Source organism: Nelumbo lutea, chromosome 3 (assembly GCF_056320005.1).
Source record: "Nelumbo lutea isolate HS-2025 chromosome 3, American lotus-T2T, whole genome shotgun sequence".
Lineage (NCBI taxonomy): Eukaryota > Viridiplantae > Streptophyta > Magnoliopsida > Proteales > Nelumbonaceae > Nelumbo > Nelumbo lutea.
In genome coordinates this window covers 9,516,983-9,536,597 of record NC_142686.1, presented here as the reverse complement: position 1 = coordinate 9,536,597, position 19,615 = coordinate 9,516,983, and the positions used below count along the sequence as shown (strand labels likewise).

General features: G+C 34.9%; 1 long non-coding RNA gene across 1 annotated transcript; it reads right to left on the bottom strand.

Annotated features, from left to right (window-relative positions):
• Positions 1–8,519: 8,519 nt before the first annotated feature.
• LOC148862811 (uncharacterized) lies at positions 8,520–13,235 on the bottom strand. Its single transcript, XR_016110539.1, has 2 exons — positions 12,772–13,235; positions 8,520–8,959 (listed from the first exon to the last, which is right to left on the bottom strand). It is a non-coding gene; the product is annotated as an uncharacterized LOC148862811 (long non-coding RNA).
• Between the last annotated feature and the right edge of the window lie 6,380 nt (positions 13,236–19,615).

Sequence of the window (19,615 nt, the reverse complement as noted above, 5' to 3'; positions counted from 1 at the left end):
CCTTCCTTAAGAATACCATAACTTCATCACCGATGTCAAATACTTGGGGCTGACGATGCTTGTCTGCTGCCAACTTGTACTTGGCGTTGGTTTGCTCTAATTTCTGCTTCACTGCTTCTTGGATAGATTGTATCTGGTCCGCCATCTGTTCTGCGGAGGGACTGGTACCAGGTACTCTCGATAGTTTTACTAGGTCCAGTGCATGATTTAGAACCTTCATGTAGACAATGGAGAATGGAGATCTACCTGTAGAACTGTGTATTGCATTATTATAGGCGAACTCAGCCTGTGCAATGGCAAAATCCCATTGTTTTGGTCTCTCCCGACATATACTACGGATCAAGTTACCAAGGGTCCGGTTCACCACCTCGGTCTGTCTGTTTGTATGCAGATGGGCTGTGCTACTGAAATTTAGTGAAAAATCAAATAACCTCCATAGGGTCATCCAAAACTGGCTTAGGAACCTTGTGTCTTGATCTGATGTAATAGTCTTGGTTACCCCATGTAGACGGACAATCTCCCTGAAAAATAATTTTGTTGTTGCTGATGCATCTGTTGTTTTCTTACATGGAAGGAAGTGAGCCATTTTAGAGAACCTTTCAACTACCACGAAGATGGAGTCCATGTTCCTTTGGGTCTTTGGCAAACCTAGCACAAAATCCATGGACAGGTCTTCCCAAAATAGTAGTAAGAACGGGTAGGGGCATGTAGAGACCAGTATTTGGGTTTGCCCCTTAACCGTTTGGCAAATATAGCATCTGCTCACAATGGTGGATACATCTCTCCTTAATTTCGGCCAGTAATAGCGCCATTTAACTGCTTCAACTATCTTATCCCTTCCTAGGTGCCATGCTAGTCCACCCCCATGCAGATCCCTGATGATCTTTTTGCAGAGGGAGGTGCAAGGGATACACAGTTGTTCCCCTTTCATAAAGAATCCATCATAAATGGAGAAATCATCTGCTAGCTGTCGATTCACACAATTCTCCCACACCTATTGGAAGTCATCATCCTGGGCGTATAGGTCTTTTAGGCACTCAAAACCCACAATCTCAATACTGAGGGTCTTGATGAGGGCTACACGTCTGCTAAGGGCATCGACCACTTTATTCTATTGTCCAGCCTTGTACACAATTTTGTATGGGAATTTGCCAAGGAAAGCATACCATCTAGCATGCAAATCACTCCTTAATTGTTTTTGCCCACTTAGATATTTTAGGGCCTGGTGGTCAGTGTAAAGAACAAATTCCTTTGCAATTAAATAGTGTTCCCATGTTTTCAAGGCTCTTACCACAGCATAGAATTCTTTGTCATAAGTGGACCACTTTCTCTTGGCTTCACATAATTTTTCACTGAAGAAAGCAATGGGTCTCTTTTCTTGGGACAATACAGCCCCTATGCCAACTCCACTGGCGTCACATTCAACTTCAAACAGCTTATCAAAATTTGGTAAAGCAAAGACAAGAGCAGTACATAATTTCTCTTTTATGAGAGCAAAACTTTGCTCTTGTTCTTCTCCCCATTGAAATTTCCCCTTTTTCAAACATTCAGTTATGGGAGCTACAATACTACTAAAGTGTTTAATAAATCGCCTGTAAAAAGTTGCTAACCCATGGAAGCGTCTCACATCAGTGACATTTGATGGGGTCGGCCACTCCCTAATGGCTTTCACTTTTTCTTCATCTACTTTAATTCCTTCCTTGCTCACAATGAATCATAGGAATAATAAATTATCACTCATAAAAGTGCATTTTTCAAATTAGCATATAATTTATTTTCCCTTAATGCTTTTAGAACCTCCATAATATGTTCCATATGCTCAGTGATAGATTTGCTGTAAATTAAAATATCATCAAAATATATCACAACAAATTTATCAGTAAAGGGACGCAACACCTGGTTCATCAGCCTCATGAATGTGTTGGGTGCGTTGGTTAGTCCAAAGGGCATGACTAACCACTCGAACATGCCATCTCTAGTCTTGAAGGTTGTCTTCCATTCATCTCCGGGGTGGATTTTGATCTGATGGTATCCACTCTTGAGATCAATTTTTGAGAAAACCACAGCCCCATTAAGCTGAACTAGCATGTCGTCCAACCTAGGAATGGGAAATTTGTATCCAATAGTAATTTTGTTGATATCTCTACTGTCGACACACATTCTCCAACTGCCATCCTTCTTGGGTGTTAGCAGAGCTGGTACTGCACAAGGACTCATACTAACTTGAATGTGTCCCTTTTTCAACAATTCTTCCACCTTCTCCCATAAAATTTCATTCTCCTTGGGACTCATCTTGTAATGTGGGAAGTTAAGTAGGCTAGCACCTGGAACAAAGTCAATATGATGTTGTACATCTCTCATGGGAGGGAGTTCATTTGGTAATTCATTTGGAACTACATCATGGAATTCATCCAGTAGACATTGCACTTCCACTGGAATTTTATTTTCCTCCAGGGTCTCATTCATATGTTCTCCCTTTACTACTAACAAATGTACCTCATGGGTATCTTTACATTCTTTCATAAATTCAGCATGATGATGGGTAATAGTAAGAAAATTTTTCTCATTTGCTTTTGGGGCTTTAGGAATATTCTTTTTAGCCATGGGTAACAAGGTGTAGTGTATACCTTCCTTTTCAAGTTGGTAAGTACTGATGTGCCTTGCATCTGTATCAAATTGCCAAGACCTACCCAACAAAATATGGCAAGCATCCATGTCTACAATATCACAATATATTTCATCATTATACTTACCAATAGAAAAGGGTACCTTGCAGCATTCCTTCACTCGTACACCGCCTCATTCCTTAATCCACCCAATTGTGTATGGGTTTGGATGTTTTTCAGGAAGTAATTGTAACTTTTGTATAAAATCCCTGCAAATAATATTTTCTTGACTGTCACTATCAATAATTAAATCAAATAATTTACCCTTGACAATACATCTAGTACGGAACAATCTGTGTCTTTGAGAGGTATCTTGATTTTTCTGGGACAACATTAATTTTCTCACAACACAAGTATACTCTTCGTGTTCATATGAACCCTCTTCATCTTCCCCATCAGGTCCACAATATACTTCCTCATCCACATCTTTTTCCTCCTCTCTTTCTACCATATTAATTGCCTTCCTTCTGGGACAGTCACTGGATCTATGCCCAACCTCATTACATTTAAAGCATTTAAGAGGAGCAGGCTTTGCATAGGGATTACTGGGTTTAGGAGGGTTGGAAGGGTTACCTCGAGTATGTCCTCCTATGATAACCTTACCGGCGTTAGCTGTACTTTCCGGGTGAGAAGGCTGAACTGCCAGGACTGATTTGTTCTTGTCAACAGTTGTCGGCATGTTGTCGCTTCCACTGTACCAACGATAATTATCACTATGTACCTTGTCTTGGAACATCAATTCTGCTTTCAAGGATAGGTTCCTTGCTTCCTATACACTAGGAACCATCTGTACACTAATTTTATCTCTGATGGATGGTCTCAAACCGCTCAAATAACGGGCTGGCTGCTGGTTATCACTTTCAGATAATTGATTTCTTTCAGTTACTCTAAAAAATTCATATGTATATTCATTAACACTACGGGAACCCTGTGCACACCGTTGGTAAGATTCAAACATGTACTGTTCATAATCTAGGGGTAAAAATCTACCTCTTATAAGCTGTTTCATGCGCCTCCAAGTTTGAATAAGACCCCTTCCTTCTCTGATCCAGGTCTCTCTCAAGCATTCCCACCAAACAGATGCGCCTCCCTTTAATCGAAAAGCTACCAATTTTACCCGTCGTTCCTCTGGTATCTCCATGTACTCAAAGAAACAATCAACCTTTGTGATCCAATCTAGAAGTCCCTCTATTCCAAGATCTCCACTAAAAGTAGGAATATCTACTTTGAGTTTAAATTCATCATTATTCCTACCGAGATTGAAATTACCTTGATTGTGTCAATTTCTACTGTTTCTGTCGTTGTCGGGAAGAACTGGCGCACCACCGAATTCTAACTCATCATCAATGTCGTTGTCAAGAACTAGATGTTAGAACGCAGCGTTGATGGGTTGTATGTTGTGGTCGTCTCCTTCGATGGGATGTGGATTTTCCCGATTCCGTGGAACAACCTCCCGTAACAAGGTTTGCAGTTGTTCAGCCATCTCTGCCAACTGTTGTTCGATGTTACGTGTGGTCGTGCGCTGCTCTTCGATTGCTCTCCAAACAGCTGGGAACCCCTGATCTCCATCACGAAGTGGGTTGCGACTGCTACCGTCTTGGTTGGCCATCTGACTGGGTGAATTACCTGCTCTGATACCACCTGACGCAGCGTGGAAGCAATAAACCGGGCTGGCTATGCAAGCACTGGGCGAACCAAGTTTCTAGCGAAACAAGAAAGAGAGAAAATCTCTAGAGGAGAGAGAAAAGGTGGCGAGAATTGAATAGAAAATCTGAAGTGTCTATTAACTGAAAACAATAGCAGTATTTATACTACATCTGGAAATCATAGAATAACTAGGAAAGAACAACTAAGATAGATATCAAAACATCTAATCTGGATAGGATCGAATTCTTCTTGATCTTGATCTTGATAGGATCGGATTCTTTTCCATGATCTTCACCGTCCGATCTCCATGTATGAATCTTGGAAGTCTTGGATTATCTTGATCTCTTGAATTCTTGATTATCTGGAATTCTTGAATTCTTGAATTCTTGATGGATCTTGAATCATTTCTTGACTTATCTCTTTCTTGGATCTTGACTTATCCTTATCCTAGGAAATGCCGCCCCTAAGGTGATGAGGGCTTTGGGATGGGCCTCCATCATGTACATTTGCTAATACTACTAATGATTACAAGTAAATTAAGTACTCTTTTAGTAGCATCTTCGATGACTTAATGACTTAAACCCTTAAAGCATTGGCTCTGATGCTATCTAAACCTAAGACAGCCATGTTACTATGGGAAGCAATGAAATTGTAAAATCAAAACATAATAAATTAGACTATAAAATAAGAAACAAATATGCAAGATTACATCGTTCAATTAAAAAACCTACACTGACAACATTACCATGGAATCATGCAAACCAAAAAGTGGGTGTATAACTACTTCTTTTGTCTCAAACCCCACAAAACCCAATTCTATGAGATAAAGAAAAGCTAAATAAATTAAAAGTTTATCTTGAATAAATTAACTAACATGAATTTTAAGAGGTGAAGAGACAATATATTTAACTTGTTCTAAATTGAATGTTTTTACCTTCATGAGCAATCCCAAGTAGGTTAGTGTTGACAGATTTGCTAATGAACACAAAGAGAAACAAAGATCTAAATCACATACAAAGTAAGAAAAAAAATATATTACCCAATTAGCTTTGCTTAACTATAGAAATAAGAGGAAGAAGATGTCAATAAGACTTACAGAGAGGTAGCAACTAAAATCAAAAAAATAAAATCAAACCATAGTAACTAAAAGACAAAGTATAGTGTTAAATCGTACCAATAGGAAATAGGAATAGTAGCAAAGTACAAAATACAGTGTTAAATCTTACCAATAGGAATAATAGACAATTGAAGATAGTACCCAAAATAATATACTTGAACCATAAGTAATAGGTATAATTGTTAATTAGCTCCATATTTTAGTCACGAATAATTGGGCAGATATAATCCTTATTTTCATCTCACTTGTACAATAATACAATATTAAGTATATTATTCATTGAAGATTCTTAGTGAACTTTAACTAAATAGCTATACCATAAATTAGGTTAAGGTATAGATAAATTAAGAATAATAATGCTTATCCCTTCAATTAATATAGAAGCTACTCAATTAAAGTTTGTTGGTATATTAAATTTTAAGAACATGAAACAATTTTTAATTGTTGCAAGAATTTGCAACTAAGTTTGATGAATTGCATAAGATAACCAATGATAAATGGTTATATATTTTTCTCAAATATAATATTCACCTAACAACTGTGCCGCCACCTTATTCTAAAAATGGGAAGAAAATAGAACTAAGGTATAAATTTTACCTAATAATATCAATAATTTTTATTCAAAAGATAATATCATAGTATTAAGCAATATTCACATTACAAGGGCGCCACTGATAAACATCACTAATATCCTCCCAAAGTAATTGCCTGACTTCCACAAGAGGACTGTTCCAAAAAACAAAATTATGATACTCATAAGCTATATTAGCTAGATAGTCAGCACACCTATTATCTTCTCAACAACAATGAGTCAAAAAAACATTTGGACATTGCTTAACAGATTGATAATGCTTTGGAATAGAACCTTATTCTTCCAATTAAGGTATTTTTGGGTGATATAATGGTATTTGACCTACCCGCAGATTTTGACACATGGCATCAGCCGGACATATCCTATTCACCCATCACCAATCATTGTGAACTGCCACCACTTGCTCCCAACAACTCCTCTCAGGCAATTCCAACTATACAATGGGGCTCCCACGTTGAGGCAACGAACTTAAGCTCTAAGTCTCCTTTCTTGCTTGGTCCGACCCCTTACAGTTTTCAGCTAACTTGATTGTCGAAGTCTCCGCCCCTGGAATAATTCCTGGGGCCTCTAACATCTTCTTTCTCTCAACAGGTTAAACCCATTGACGTTGGACACTGAAAATTATATTGTTGCCCTCGGCTCCATATGTGGCAGCAACATTGGGATTATAAGACTGATATAGTGGATTTGGAGTTTGACTCAATCTAAGTAACTCCAATATTGATGCAAAATCCTCCATACCAACAACTCCTATAGTCCCTGAATAGTCAGTCTTACTGTAGTTAGTAGCCTATCCTGTGCTTCTTTTGGCTGAACCACAAAACTTGTGTTGGGGGAGGGTTCCATTTGATACTTCTCCAAATCCTTGAATCCCTTGAAACAACTAGATTAGCGGTAAAGAAAATATCTATATAATATTGAATGGATGACTAGATCGATTTAATAGTTGTATTTATTTGTTGGAAAAATCTTTTCATTCCTAGATTTCTATATCATCCACAAAGTGTGACACGATAATGATAGGTTTCTTTTGTCCAGAATTTTTAACAAATGACTTACCCATTGTATGAAGTCCTCTTCAACACTTGGATTAATATCTAGTAAATATGTCCAAATGTTTCTATTGACATCACAGTTTGTAAATAAATGATTTAAATCCCCAGGTTCCTGATTACATATTTGACAAATAGGATTGATATTTCTGTGATAAAGTTGAGTGGATGTTGAAAGTTTGCCTTGAATTAGCAATCACATAAACAAGGTAGTTTCCAAATTCGATAAGGAAAGTAGTCCTGTTGGCCATATTTATGAGTGAAGAGCATGGTCTTCAAAACTGGACCAGACCGGATGGTCGTACTGGAAAAACCGGGAAACAGTCAGGTGATTGGTTCCGCTTTACCTCAGAACCGTTATTTCATCAAAAACTGTTGATTTGATCAACAAACCACTGATCCGAGCGATCAAACCGTTCAAACTATTTAAACCATCCAATATTTTGGCCATTTTTTTTATTTTTTTTTTGTCAGAACTAACTGTCCATTTGGTTCAAACAGTCAAACTGTTCAACCCAGGAACCAGACCCCTGACCGGTTTGATTTTAAAAACCTTGGTGAAGAGAACTTCATAGGTTGATTTAATTGTTACATTGCCATCCATAATCCACCGACCCCCAAACCCACTTGTCTTATTCTATGACACTTTCCTAATCTGGTTTCTTAAGAGGGATTGCTTTAATCATATGGACAGTTCTAGTGGGTAGAAGAGATTCAACTTCAGTGGGATTCCATATTCCATTATCAATTCACTGCATGACTGATTTATACGGTCCTATGGTTAGGAAATATTGAACAAATGATAAAAATTGTAAACTAAAATATAATTTTTTCTTAAATTCCAAAAAAAAAAAAGAAAATCACTACCCATCTCAAGTAAGGTGCACCAAGGTTCAGGTGTGCCACCAGAGGGGGAAGCCACCCCCTCTCTAGAATTTAATGAAATGTTAAAAGTGGATTTATCTTGAGAATTAATGATTAATCATGGAAATTGGGCCGAACCTCTAGTATCATAACTATTGGATGGGGTTTGATTGCCATCCAGAGTAAGGAGATGGTGATTTCAATGAGGCCTGAATAGACAAATAAAATTGTGGGTGTACCATCATCAAGCATTAATCCTCCACTTGGTAATTGAATGAAATGAGGGCCTGAAAGTAAAACAAAGGTTAGCTATTACTATCTCCAAAAAAAAAAAAACTCAGCTGTTAAGTATTAAAAAAATGTTTTTTGTTACAACAATACAACAATCCTCCTCGTCACCATTTGTTACAACAATACAACAGTCCCAAGAGGTGAAGAGTGAAAGGGGAACTTGCAAAACAAAAATACAACAATCCTCCTCGTCACTATTTCTTCCAATACATCTATTTGGTTTTATTCTCTTTAAAAGTAAACCTATAAAAACATCTTTTTTATATTGTTAGAAAAAAGAAGAAAATAAATGATGGAGACCTTTTCTATGTGTTTTTTTTATTTTATTTTTTAAGTAAAAGGATCCACTAGAAACATCAAGGATACAAAAGGAGAACTCTATTACAAAAGTAAGAGTGAGATCTTTGAGGGAGAGGTCGAGACACAAAAAACTTAGTCTTATTCACATTTGCCCTTGTTGCTATAGTATGGGCGGTGCTTACATCATTCCTATTTACATACAGTAAGTTTATATTATCAGAAAAGGTAAGGAGATACTTAATATGATCCAGCAGTGCCTTCTCATTCCATCTAATGTTTCCAATGGCTCCCTTTAGCTTTAACAGAACGTCTTTTGCATCCGAGATAAGAGTGGCTTTACTGATTCCCAACAAAATGAGTCTTTTTAAGCCTTCGATGACTGCCCAGATTTCAGCTTTTGTGGCGTTAATGGCAAGACATCGTTTTCCTTCTGCAATGCAAATATTGTGTGTGTAAGATAATAAGTACAATCCTGTAGAAGCTGAGAAGGTGTTTGTATTCTAAGATCCATCAACTATAGCTACAGAGTGTAAATTGAAGGAGAACTGATGAATAGGGAGGGCAGCGGGAGCACTATTACTTGGGATATCAATCCACTGAGTGTTCCCAGTACAAGGAACATATTTATCCACAAGTCTTTTAACTTCCAATGGATTCGGAAGTTTACGTCTAAATATCACATCATTTATGTGATCTCATATCGCTCGAAGGAAGGCTAAAATTCTAGCCATATAAAAGTTCTGTAACTCTTTTGAACTAGAGTATCTGCCCAATCAGCAACTTAAAAAATCCACCGACCCTGAGGCAATAAAAGCTTCTAGGTTGAAACCCACTTGGGCATCTAGACATGCAGCTCTTGCTAAAGTGCATTCAAAGAAGATGTAAGTTTGAGTTTCAGGAGTACTATCGTAGAAAGTATAATTTGCATCTCCTGAGTGCCTTAAACTCCAAACTGTTTGTTTCGTCTTAACCCCATTCATCATAACCTTCCATCCGAAGAGCTGGCACATGAAAGGAGATTTTATTACCCAAAGTGCTGACCAACAAACATGCCCCTCTGAGGTACCCTCTTCATCTTCTTGGGAGAAGCTTCTATAGGCTGATCGAACTGAGTACAACCCATCTTTCGATCTTTTCCACAGCATTGTATCAATTCTTTGTTGTGGGTTGAGAGGAATGTTAGAGATTGCCTTAACTGAAGGAGCTTCAAAGACTTGATTTAGAAGTTGTAAGTTCCAAGTTCTCTGATCTGTTATGAAATCTTTTACAACCCATTTCCTCCTGTTTGGTAATTTGATGAGATCTTAATTGAGGTGTATTATTGGCAAGCCAGGGAATCCAAGGATCTTTGATTGGATTTATTCTATCTCCATTTCCAACCCTCCAACAGAGATGATGAGATATATGATCTCTTACTCTTAGAATGCTTTTCCACCATTGAGAGTGTGATTTTTTGGCTTTAACTTCAAAGAAGCTCTTCATGCCCAAGTGTTTTGATTCTATATGTTCTCTCCAGAGTTCATCTCCCATAGTTAAGAGTTTCCATAGTTTCTTGGTGAAAAGTGCTTTGTTCATAGGTTCAGCTAGCCTGAGACCCAAGCCACCCAATGTTTTTGGCTTGCAGATTTTATGCCAAGAGATATTATGTCCCCCATACTTATCTTTATCTCCTTTCCACCAGAAATTTCTCTGTAGCTGGTCCAATTTTTGTAGAACTTTCTTTGAGAAAAAATTTGTTAGCATCAGACAAGCTGGAATACTTTGTATTACTACTTTTAGCGTAGTGGTTCTACTTGCTTGAGATAATACTTTTGCCTTCCAAGTATCAAGCTGATTTTCGATTTTGGTAAGAATCTCCTTGTAGGACTTGGTCTTGTTCCTCTCCTCATCTATCCTAAATATCAAGCTGATCCCATGTATTTTACATTTGGCTGCATTAATTTCATACCCAGCAGTCTGCAAAGAAGCTTTTGATGAGATCGATGAGTATTCTTACTGAAAATGATACCTGATTTGTGGTAATTTATCTATTGTCCTACCATCTGCTCAAAAGTAATGAGAGCTGATTTGATTGCAAAGAGGGAGTCCGGGGTGGCTTGACTTATAAGAAGGCAGTCATTTGCAAACAAGAGATGTAAGAGGGGCTTGGAGTTGGAGGCAAGTTTGATAACCTAGAGTCTACCCTCAAGCTCCTCTCTTTCCAACAATTTAGAGAGAACATGCATTCCTATTATAAAAAGGTAAAAAGATAGAGGGTCTCCTTGTCAGAGGCCCCTTTTAGTGTGGAAAACTTCAAGGGGGCTACCACTTTAATTTTATTGAAAAAGATACTATAGCTATGAACTGTTCGATTAAGTTAGACCAATTCTCTGGAAACCCTAGTTTTTTAAGGGTTTCAATAAGAAAGCTCCATCCCGTTCTGTCGAAAGCCTTTGCCGATCTATTCTTTCCTTTCAGATGCTTAACCTTGTGTACTATCTCTTTAGCAAGGATAAGATTGTCAGATATATTTCTTCCCCTGATATAAGCCACCTGATTTGATGAGATTAGTTTTGATAAGAGGGGTTTGAGCTTGTTAGCACTATCACCCTATAGATAACATTGCAAAGGCTGATGGATCGATAGTGATCCACAGATTCAGCTTCGGCCTTTTTTGGGAATGAAAACCAAGTGGGTCCAATTCAGTTCTTTGAGAAGATGTTGACTAAGAAAGACATTTTCTACTATCTATATTAAGTCTATTCCAATGACATGCCAATATTTCTAAAAGAAGAAAGGGGTGAAGCCATCAGGACCTGGGGCTTTGTGAGAGTTCATCTCGAAGAGTGCTGCTTTGACTTCATCTTCACTAGGGGTTAGCATCAGAAATTCTTTCTCTTCTTCTGAGATGATAGGTGAGATCAGACCTTTCAGGGATTCAGCATTAAAATCTTCCTCTTGTCCACTGATTCTTAAAATATGATCTCTGAAGATCCTTCCAATCCGATTCCTGCCAGATACCCAATTTTGACTTCCTTGCTTGATCCATTCAATGATATTCCATCTTCTTCTTTGTTTTGTTTGTAAGTGAAAGAATCGAGTGTTCTTATCACCATCTTTGAGCCAGAGTTCTCGAGATTTTAGTCTCTAGAGCTTTTCTTCATAGGCTAGCCGGCGATTGTGTTGCTACTCAAGTTCCTTCAGTTCTTGACCACCAGCTGGTTCCAGAGTTTTCTATTGGAGAGAGAGAATTCTTCCTTCTAGATGTTTTACTCACTGAGTGATATCCCCAAAACTGTTTTTGTTCCAGGTTTTCAAGTCATTTCTTATGTGTTTTAGTTTTCTTGTAACTTTGAAGGCCACTGACTCTTGGACTAGTTTTTGCCAGTTTTGTGAGATTATCTTTCTGCAATCCTCATGATCTACCCACATGGGTAGGAAATGAAAGGATTTCTTTCCCGTGAGTGAGGAAGAGAGGGTATCAAGCAGTATCAAGCAGGAGTGGATTATGATCTGAGTTAATAGCTGGGAGGACTGAAATTTTGTAATTTGGGAAAAGATCTTGCCTTTCAAGACTAACAAAGGCTCTATCAAGTCTTTCCCTAACAAGATTTCTACCACTTGGTTTATTTGTCCAAGTAAGGGCCTGAGCTGCCAACTTCAGTAAGAGAGAAGGTATCAATAACCAATTTTAGAAAGTGAAAAGTCGAATGGGAATGACTTGAACCTTCATAGTCTTGTGGGTCTAGAGTGTCATTTAAATCTCCTATCATTAGCCATGGTTGATTTGTAGATAGGATTTATTTAGCAGAAATTTTCCCAAAAGACAACTCTATCACTTCTGCTTGGGTGGCCATAAAGAAAAGGAGAGACCAGGATCTGCCTTGTGGGCCATGAGAGATCTGAAGTTCAATGAGCCCAATGGATGAGTCAACTACTTCCACCTGAAAGCCATCCTTCCAATACCAAATGAGCCCCCCACTTAACCCTTGAGACTCAACTATTTATAATTAAAGAAATTCAGCCTTTTACATAATGATGTCGCTTCTTGAGAGGGAAACTTTGTTTCACAAAGAAAGAAGAAATCTGGATTATAATCCCACATGAACTTCTTAATTGTGCGTTGAGTTTTTCCCCACCCCCCACGAATGTTGCAAGCAAAGATTTTCATTTTTAAAGTAACAGTAACGATGATAGGCAGAAAGTAAAAAAGAAAATAGGTACAATAAACTGACAAGATACACTATAAAAAACTTCAAATACCTGAAGTATGAGAGTGGCTATAGCTGCAAGTTGTAGCACAGTATTCGGTAAAGATTCTCAGTTTAACCACCAGTCCGTGCCTTCCAGTTTGTCCAAGGGCTCGAGGTTTTTTAATGCCGCATCAACTTGGGGAAGGAACTGGCTTGGTTCTGCTTGATAATCCATATTCGTACAGTGCATCGAGAGACACTTCTTGAGCTTAATGAACCTGCAAAACAAAGAGAAGAGTGAGAGGGTTTCTGTGCAGTTAGATTCATATTGTAAAAACAGGTGTAAAAAAGAAGTTGGCCCTTTTTGCCTCCTGTGCAGCCTCCTACGGAAGAACTGTCATAAGTTGGAATAAAAAAAATGAAGGGATATAATTGAAACTAAAAATGAGTAATTCTAATTTTTATATATGGTTAGTTAATTAATAGAAATAAAATAATATTTGTGAATCGGACAAACAGGCATTTGCATGGGCGATATTGGAAGAGTAAAATCAGGGTGTTCGACCATTCTACTTCTCTCATTTTCATTTTTATATATGGGTAATAGATTAAGTTTTATCTTTCTCCTCTTATTCAAGTCCACAAATAGGGAAAATTTAACTGTTTGAAAGAAAAAATATATATTCTTTTAAAAGAATATCTGCAATCAATATTCTTATTCTTTTAACCAGGACAACATGTACAGTGGAAGCTCTCAAACAGCCAAAGTTTACCACCCAAAATTGGGGACGCACTGAACTTGTGTTAGCATCCCTTTGACAAATGACAATTCAATCAAATGGTCACCTGAGTCTATCATTGGAATTTGGAATCGAGTAAATAACAAAACCTGCATGCAATGGTTGTGTTTGGTACTACCGTTAGTGTTTCAGCGAATTCACATTGGTGCCCCACATCTGTGCATTGGAAACATCTATCTTTCTCATCATTGGAAGATGTTCCTAATACATGGTCGTAATGTAATGTGAGCCACGCTATTTTAAGTAGAAAAATAATTATAATAAATTTCATAACATTAAAATTAATAATAATATAATACTTTTACAAAATTAATAACGAAATTATGTAACAATAGTATAAATTATAATTTTGCAGATTATTAAATTCAATAAATAATTCAGATTTAAAAAATTAAATAATGATATTATTTAAATAACTAAATAATATTGTAAATAACTAATTTCGCTTGTATCAATTAATAATTTTAGAAAATAACTTTCAAAAAATAAATATTTAGTAATTATATATTGTATTTTAGTTTTGTTATTTATCAGAATTTTTCAATAATTATTGGATATTAAACTACTGTTATTTAACTTTTTAAATTTAATTTATTGTATTTATTTTGTTTTCGTTATAATTTTATTTTTAGTTATTATTTATTTTTGTTGTAATTTATTGGTTAATATTTATTAGAGATTAAACTATTTTTTGATATTACACTATTTATTGATTAATTTAATATATTTTCAATACTTATTATATTTTTATAATTATTGTATTTATTATAAATTTATTTTCAATAATTGTATATTTTTTTATAAAATTTTAATAATTATTGGAGATTAAACTATTGTTATTTATTAGAGATTAGACTATTAATTTAGCTAAAATTAGGAGTATTCATGAGTCAGTTCGATTCGGTTGTAGGTTGTTTGCCTAACCAAATCGACCTGGTCAGGTTGGGAAGGTAGTCACCCAAAACCAACTGAATTAGTGAAAACTAGCCACCTCGGGTTGTATTGATTTGGTTGATTGGTTCAAAAGATTCAAACTTAAAAAATCACAGTGGTATTATTAAAAAATAAATTAAAAATTAAATTTATAGTATAAAATATTTTAGACTAAGAAATTAATATGGGAATTTTCCCACTTTTGTATTAAAAAAATATATTTAAAATATAAAATATTAATGTATATATATATATATATATATGGTCGAGTCGGTTCGGTTTCGGTCAATTTATAAATGTCCAAACCAAAACTAACCCAACTTGGTTGGGTTGGGAAATTGTTGAACTAAAGATCGAAAATGCTAGAAAACCGACCAATTCGGGTCGAGTTGGATCGAATTAATTGACTTCATTGGTTTGATGAACAATCTTAACTGAAATTAATTATTATTATTTTTGTATTGTAAAAAATTATTAAAATAGTATATAAATTATAAATAATTATTATTTATTTAAAATATTAAAATATAAAATAATTGTATAATCTTATATATTTTTATTATTTATCTTTCTCTTAACAAAGCCTATACATCACATAGGTTAGCATTAAATACAAATGGATCTAGCATTAGTGTGATGGTTTGCAATAGTGAAGGTGCGGTATTGGGCTTCACTTACCAAGTCCTTTAAGCAATGGCTCATTTAAATTTTGAAGGATTCAGGTTACTGATCACTTGATATTTAGGCCTCATTCCATTTTTGGTAAGCAATTTATCCAGGCATTTTACCTGTGCAACATTGGCTTATTTTTAATACCATTTTTGCCCTCATCTTAACCATCTATTCATATTCTGTTTGTAGAGGTATTTTACTTCTCACTAATTTTAGCTTCTTTCACTCCTGGTAGGAAATTAACTAAACCATTGGAAGAAGGGTAAGTCTCTAGGGTAAATGACAAACAAAGTGAAAGTTTATTTACCATGGGACCCATACAGTTCTTCAAACCAACATGAGAAAGTTCTATGGATCAACTCCCCCCATCCACCCACCAGAATTGCACCCCTAAAGGTGTAATATACAAGCAAGAAGATATTGCCAATGTATAGTGGATGCCATGCTGTCAATAGCATATCCGGGCTCTTATTTTGGGTTGGTTATAGGTTGGATGTTTTAAATGTGGGGAATTAACGGATCATTAACCCATTGTTAATGAACTTAGATATTCATGGATTGGGGTTGCGGATTGGGTCCATGATATCGAAGATGGCTGGTAGAATAGATAAACAGTTGGATGAAATCACTTTTAGTTGTGGGTTGTAGTATTTCATCAAGACAAAGTATGGTCATGTTTAATTTGTGTCATTGTGTGATGTGAGTTTTGTTCAAAGGCATTTCTGCTTATGAGACCCAATTGGTCCTCACAAAATTTATATTCACATCATCTTCACACTCTTTTTTCAGTTATGCATTGAGAATATCTTCGTATTTATATTTCATATGTGATATTCCCAATGGACAGCACAGCAGGGACTGTAATGGCGGTGTGACTACCAAATCAGAAATCTCTGCATAATTTTTATATGCACTGGGACTCATTAGACATAGTACTGTGGCGAGTACAGTGGAGAATGATCAAAGTTTGACTAGGATGAAAAAAACATAAAAGTAAAATGTATATACTCTTTTTCTTGCTAGGAGAGAGAAAAGAACTTTGTGAGAAAATATGTGAAAAAATCAAAATTTGGAAAAAAAGATAAGAGTAATATTTAAAAATAAATCTAGCCAAACAGTACAGTATTTGCAAGGTATCTATTCGGAAAAGTATCCAGTATGCATGAAATTTTATAAATTTATTCATGGGCAAATTTCTGAAACCTCCCCTGAAGTTTATGGTTGTTGTTGAATCTCCCCTGAAGTTTGGTAATTGCAACCACCTTACCTGAACTTTCTAGCATAGTTGAAAGTAGACCAGTTTTGTTAAAATCCTCCAAAAAGAATCATGAAAATGTCCAAAATACCCATAGAGTTACTTTTGACCAAAATGCTTATTTTCCATTTTTTTTCATATGAATTGCTAGCCCAAACCCTTCCAATCTTTCTGAAATTAATTTATTTTCCAAATATTCCCTTCATATCAATCAGTGAAAGGTAAACCTGCAACTTTAAATTCTCTTGTTTTTTGTTGTTTATAAAGTTTGTATAATTTTTTTCTATAAAAACTAGCCTTAATAGTAACCGCATGGGTATTTTCAACATTTTTGTGCCTCTTATAAGAGGATTCTAACAAAGGGGGTCTACTTGCAAGTGTGTCATAAAGTTCTGAGGAATTGATTTCAATTACCAAACATCATGGGAGGTTTCAACAATGATCAAAAACTTCAAAAGAGGTTTCAGCAATTTACCCTGATGAAGCAAATCTCTTAGGCCTCATTCGCTTTTCGGTAAGTTACTTACCCGGGTAAATGCAATTATTTGGGTAGGTTTTTCTTAGGAAACACTTACTCGGGTAAATGCATTTACCCATGTTCATTTATTTCCCAAGTAAATAAGGTAATGACCATTTTAGCCATAAAAATCTATTATTAAAATGGGCATTTTCGCCCCATTCAAGTGTTGGCAACTTTCCCCACAAACAGGAAACTTATTTACTCACCTAGGAGATGGATATCACTTACCTGAATAAGTGATACCCAGGAAAATAAACTTTCCCTGATTCTCACATAAATATAAATATGAAAAAAGAACATGCAATTCTTGGTCAATAGAAATCAAAATCCCATAGACCAACTTCCCCCTCTCAAAATCCAAAAAAACAATGCCTCATCTCAAAATCCTATAACCATATATATTATAATGCTGAAAAGACTGATTAGATGCACAAAAATCGTTGCATGATGCGAGCATATGGGTATGTTGGAGAGTTCGGTAACTCTATACCTCGAACTATCTCTTTCTTTTCTTAATATAGCCAAAAGATAATATTCATGCATATACATATCCTTTAGATATTTGCATGTGTGGGAAGAACATAATTGCATGAGTGCATTTACTAAACATGTTCTATCAAGGTTTCTAATATTGAATATTTTGTTGATTTTGGTTTTCCCAACCCAAAGTTTTGCAACATATTAAAAACATCTACACTCTCTCTCTCTCTCTACTAAACAAAAATAGAAAAAGATACAAAACCTTATAGCTGGGGAACCCAGAACCCATGAGCATCCTCCCAAACAATCTGGGACAGCTCGGCTGAGGAAAACAACAGTTGAAACTCGGTTCCCTTCCTAAAGATTTATCTATACTACTTTAAAAAGCATGAATGGCCTTAAGAATATTTCTAGTATTTTTTTATGACACAATTTACCTCTATATATTTAAATTTATTGATAAAAATGAGGGCAAATAGGATAACCGGTTATTAATATTAAATGAGTTGAAAAAAGTTAATTCTAAAATATTTCAAGCATTCAATTCCCTCTCATTAAATCAAATATTTAAGTTATTAACTCACACTCATGTTTATTGAATCATATATTTAAGTCATTTTTGTTTCTTCTCATCATTAAGTTCAATTGATTAAACTCATACTTAATAAATTAATAATTCCAATAACATAAGCACTTATACTTTTAAAATCTACCTAGAAAAAGTAATATTTTCATCTAGGTGGTAGTAAGAAATTAAACCATTTTAGGTCAAATGGGTCAATCCATGTTGCCACGATTAAATAATAAAATGAAAAAATAGATAAAATAAAAAATTAGAAATTAAAAGAAAAATTGGGAACATTTTTTAACATATATACATATTAAACAATAATAAGTATGCTAAATAAGAAATGTTTTTATTAATGATGTAAATGGAATGTAAAATAAAATTATTTTCCTATTCTCTCTCATTAAATCCTATATTTAAGATCTATTTTTCTCATCATTAAATTCTTGTAATTAAATCCATAATATTAATTTTAATAGTATAAAAATAAATATTTTGAAAAATAATTTGAAAACAAAAACATTTTCTTCCCTCCCGGTGGTGGGCAAGCAATTTGACCATTTGGGATCAAATGAACTAATAAATAATGCCATAATTAAATAATAAAAAAAATTAAAATAAATATGTATGAAATGTAAGAAGTATTTTTATTGATGATCAAAATGGAATGTCAATTTTAAAATCTACCTAGAAATTAAATGACATCATAATCAAATAATAAAATTTTTAAAAATAGAAAATACAAAGAATCACAAAAATTAAAAGAAAAAAAGATAGAAAAAATTTTGGGCGCATATCTAATATTATATATTTATAAAAAGTAAAATATTTGGTACATCTCTAATATTGTGCATTCATTTTATTGAACAAAAATAAGTATTATACATAAGAAATAATTTTATCAATGATGAAAATGTAATACAAAAGTTAATGTCAACATAAAAATCAAACTATTTTTCTTTTGGGTGGTGGGTTAGTGGTTTGGGTCAAATGATATCATAAACAAACAAAAATTAAGTGTGATAAGTAGAAATTATTTATATAATGTAAATAAAATATATAATTTAAAAGAAAAATTATAGTAAAAGTCGGTTGTACATTTAAAATTAAGTTGTAGGTTGGCTCACAACAAAACTCTAACAACTGGCTCTACATTTCAAATTATAAAAATCCTCGCCATGTTTGACACAACAAAAAACCTACACTGAAAATAGGTTTTCAGCTTTTCTCTCATTCCCTCTATCTCTCTCCCTTCTTTCTTACTCTCGCATTCATGTCTCGATCTATCAATCCCTTTTTCTCTCCTATTCCCTTAGCTTTGGTATGTAGCCAAATCAAAACATTTGTTTCTTCCCCCCCCCCTCTCTCTCTCTCTATCTCTCTCTCTCTCAATGTATCATTCTCCCTCAATCTCTCTCATTCTTATCCCTCAATATATTTCCTTCTCCCTCAATTTCTATCATTCTCCCTTTGTCTTTCTCCCACTCACTCTCTCGTTCTTTTTTATTTTTCTTACAAATTTTATAATTTCTATTAAGTTGAGTTTCTTATGAATTTTTATTAAATTGGTGTAATGATTTTTGAACCATACCGAGTTGGTCTCATGTTCTTTTATATGGTCTGATTAATACTATACAAGTGTGTATGAACAAAAAAAAAAAAACAAGATAGGGAGCAAGAGAGAAA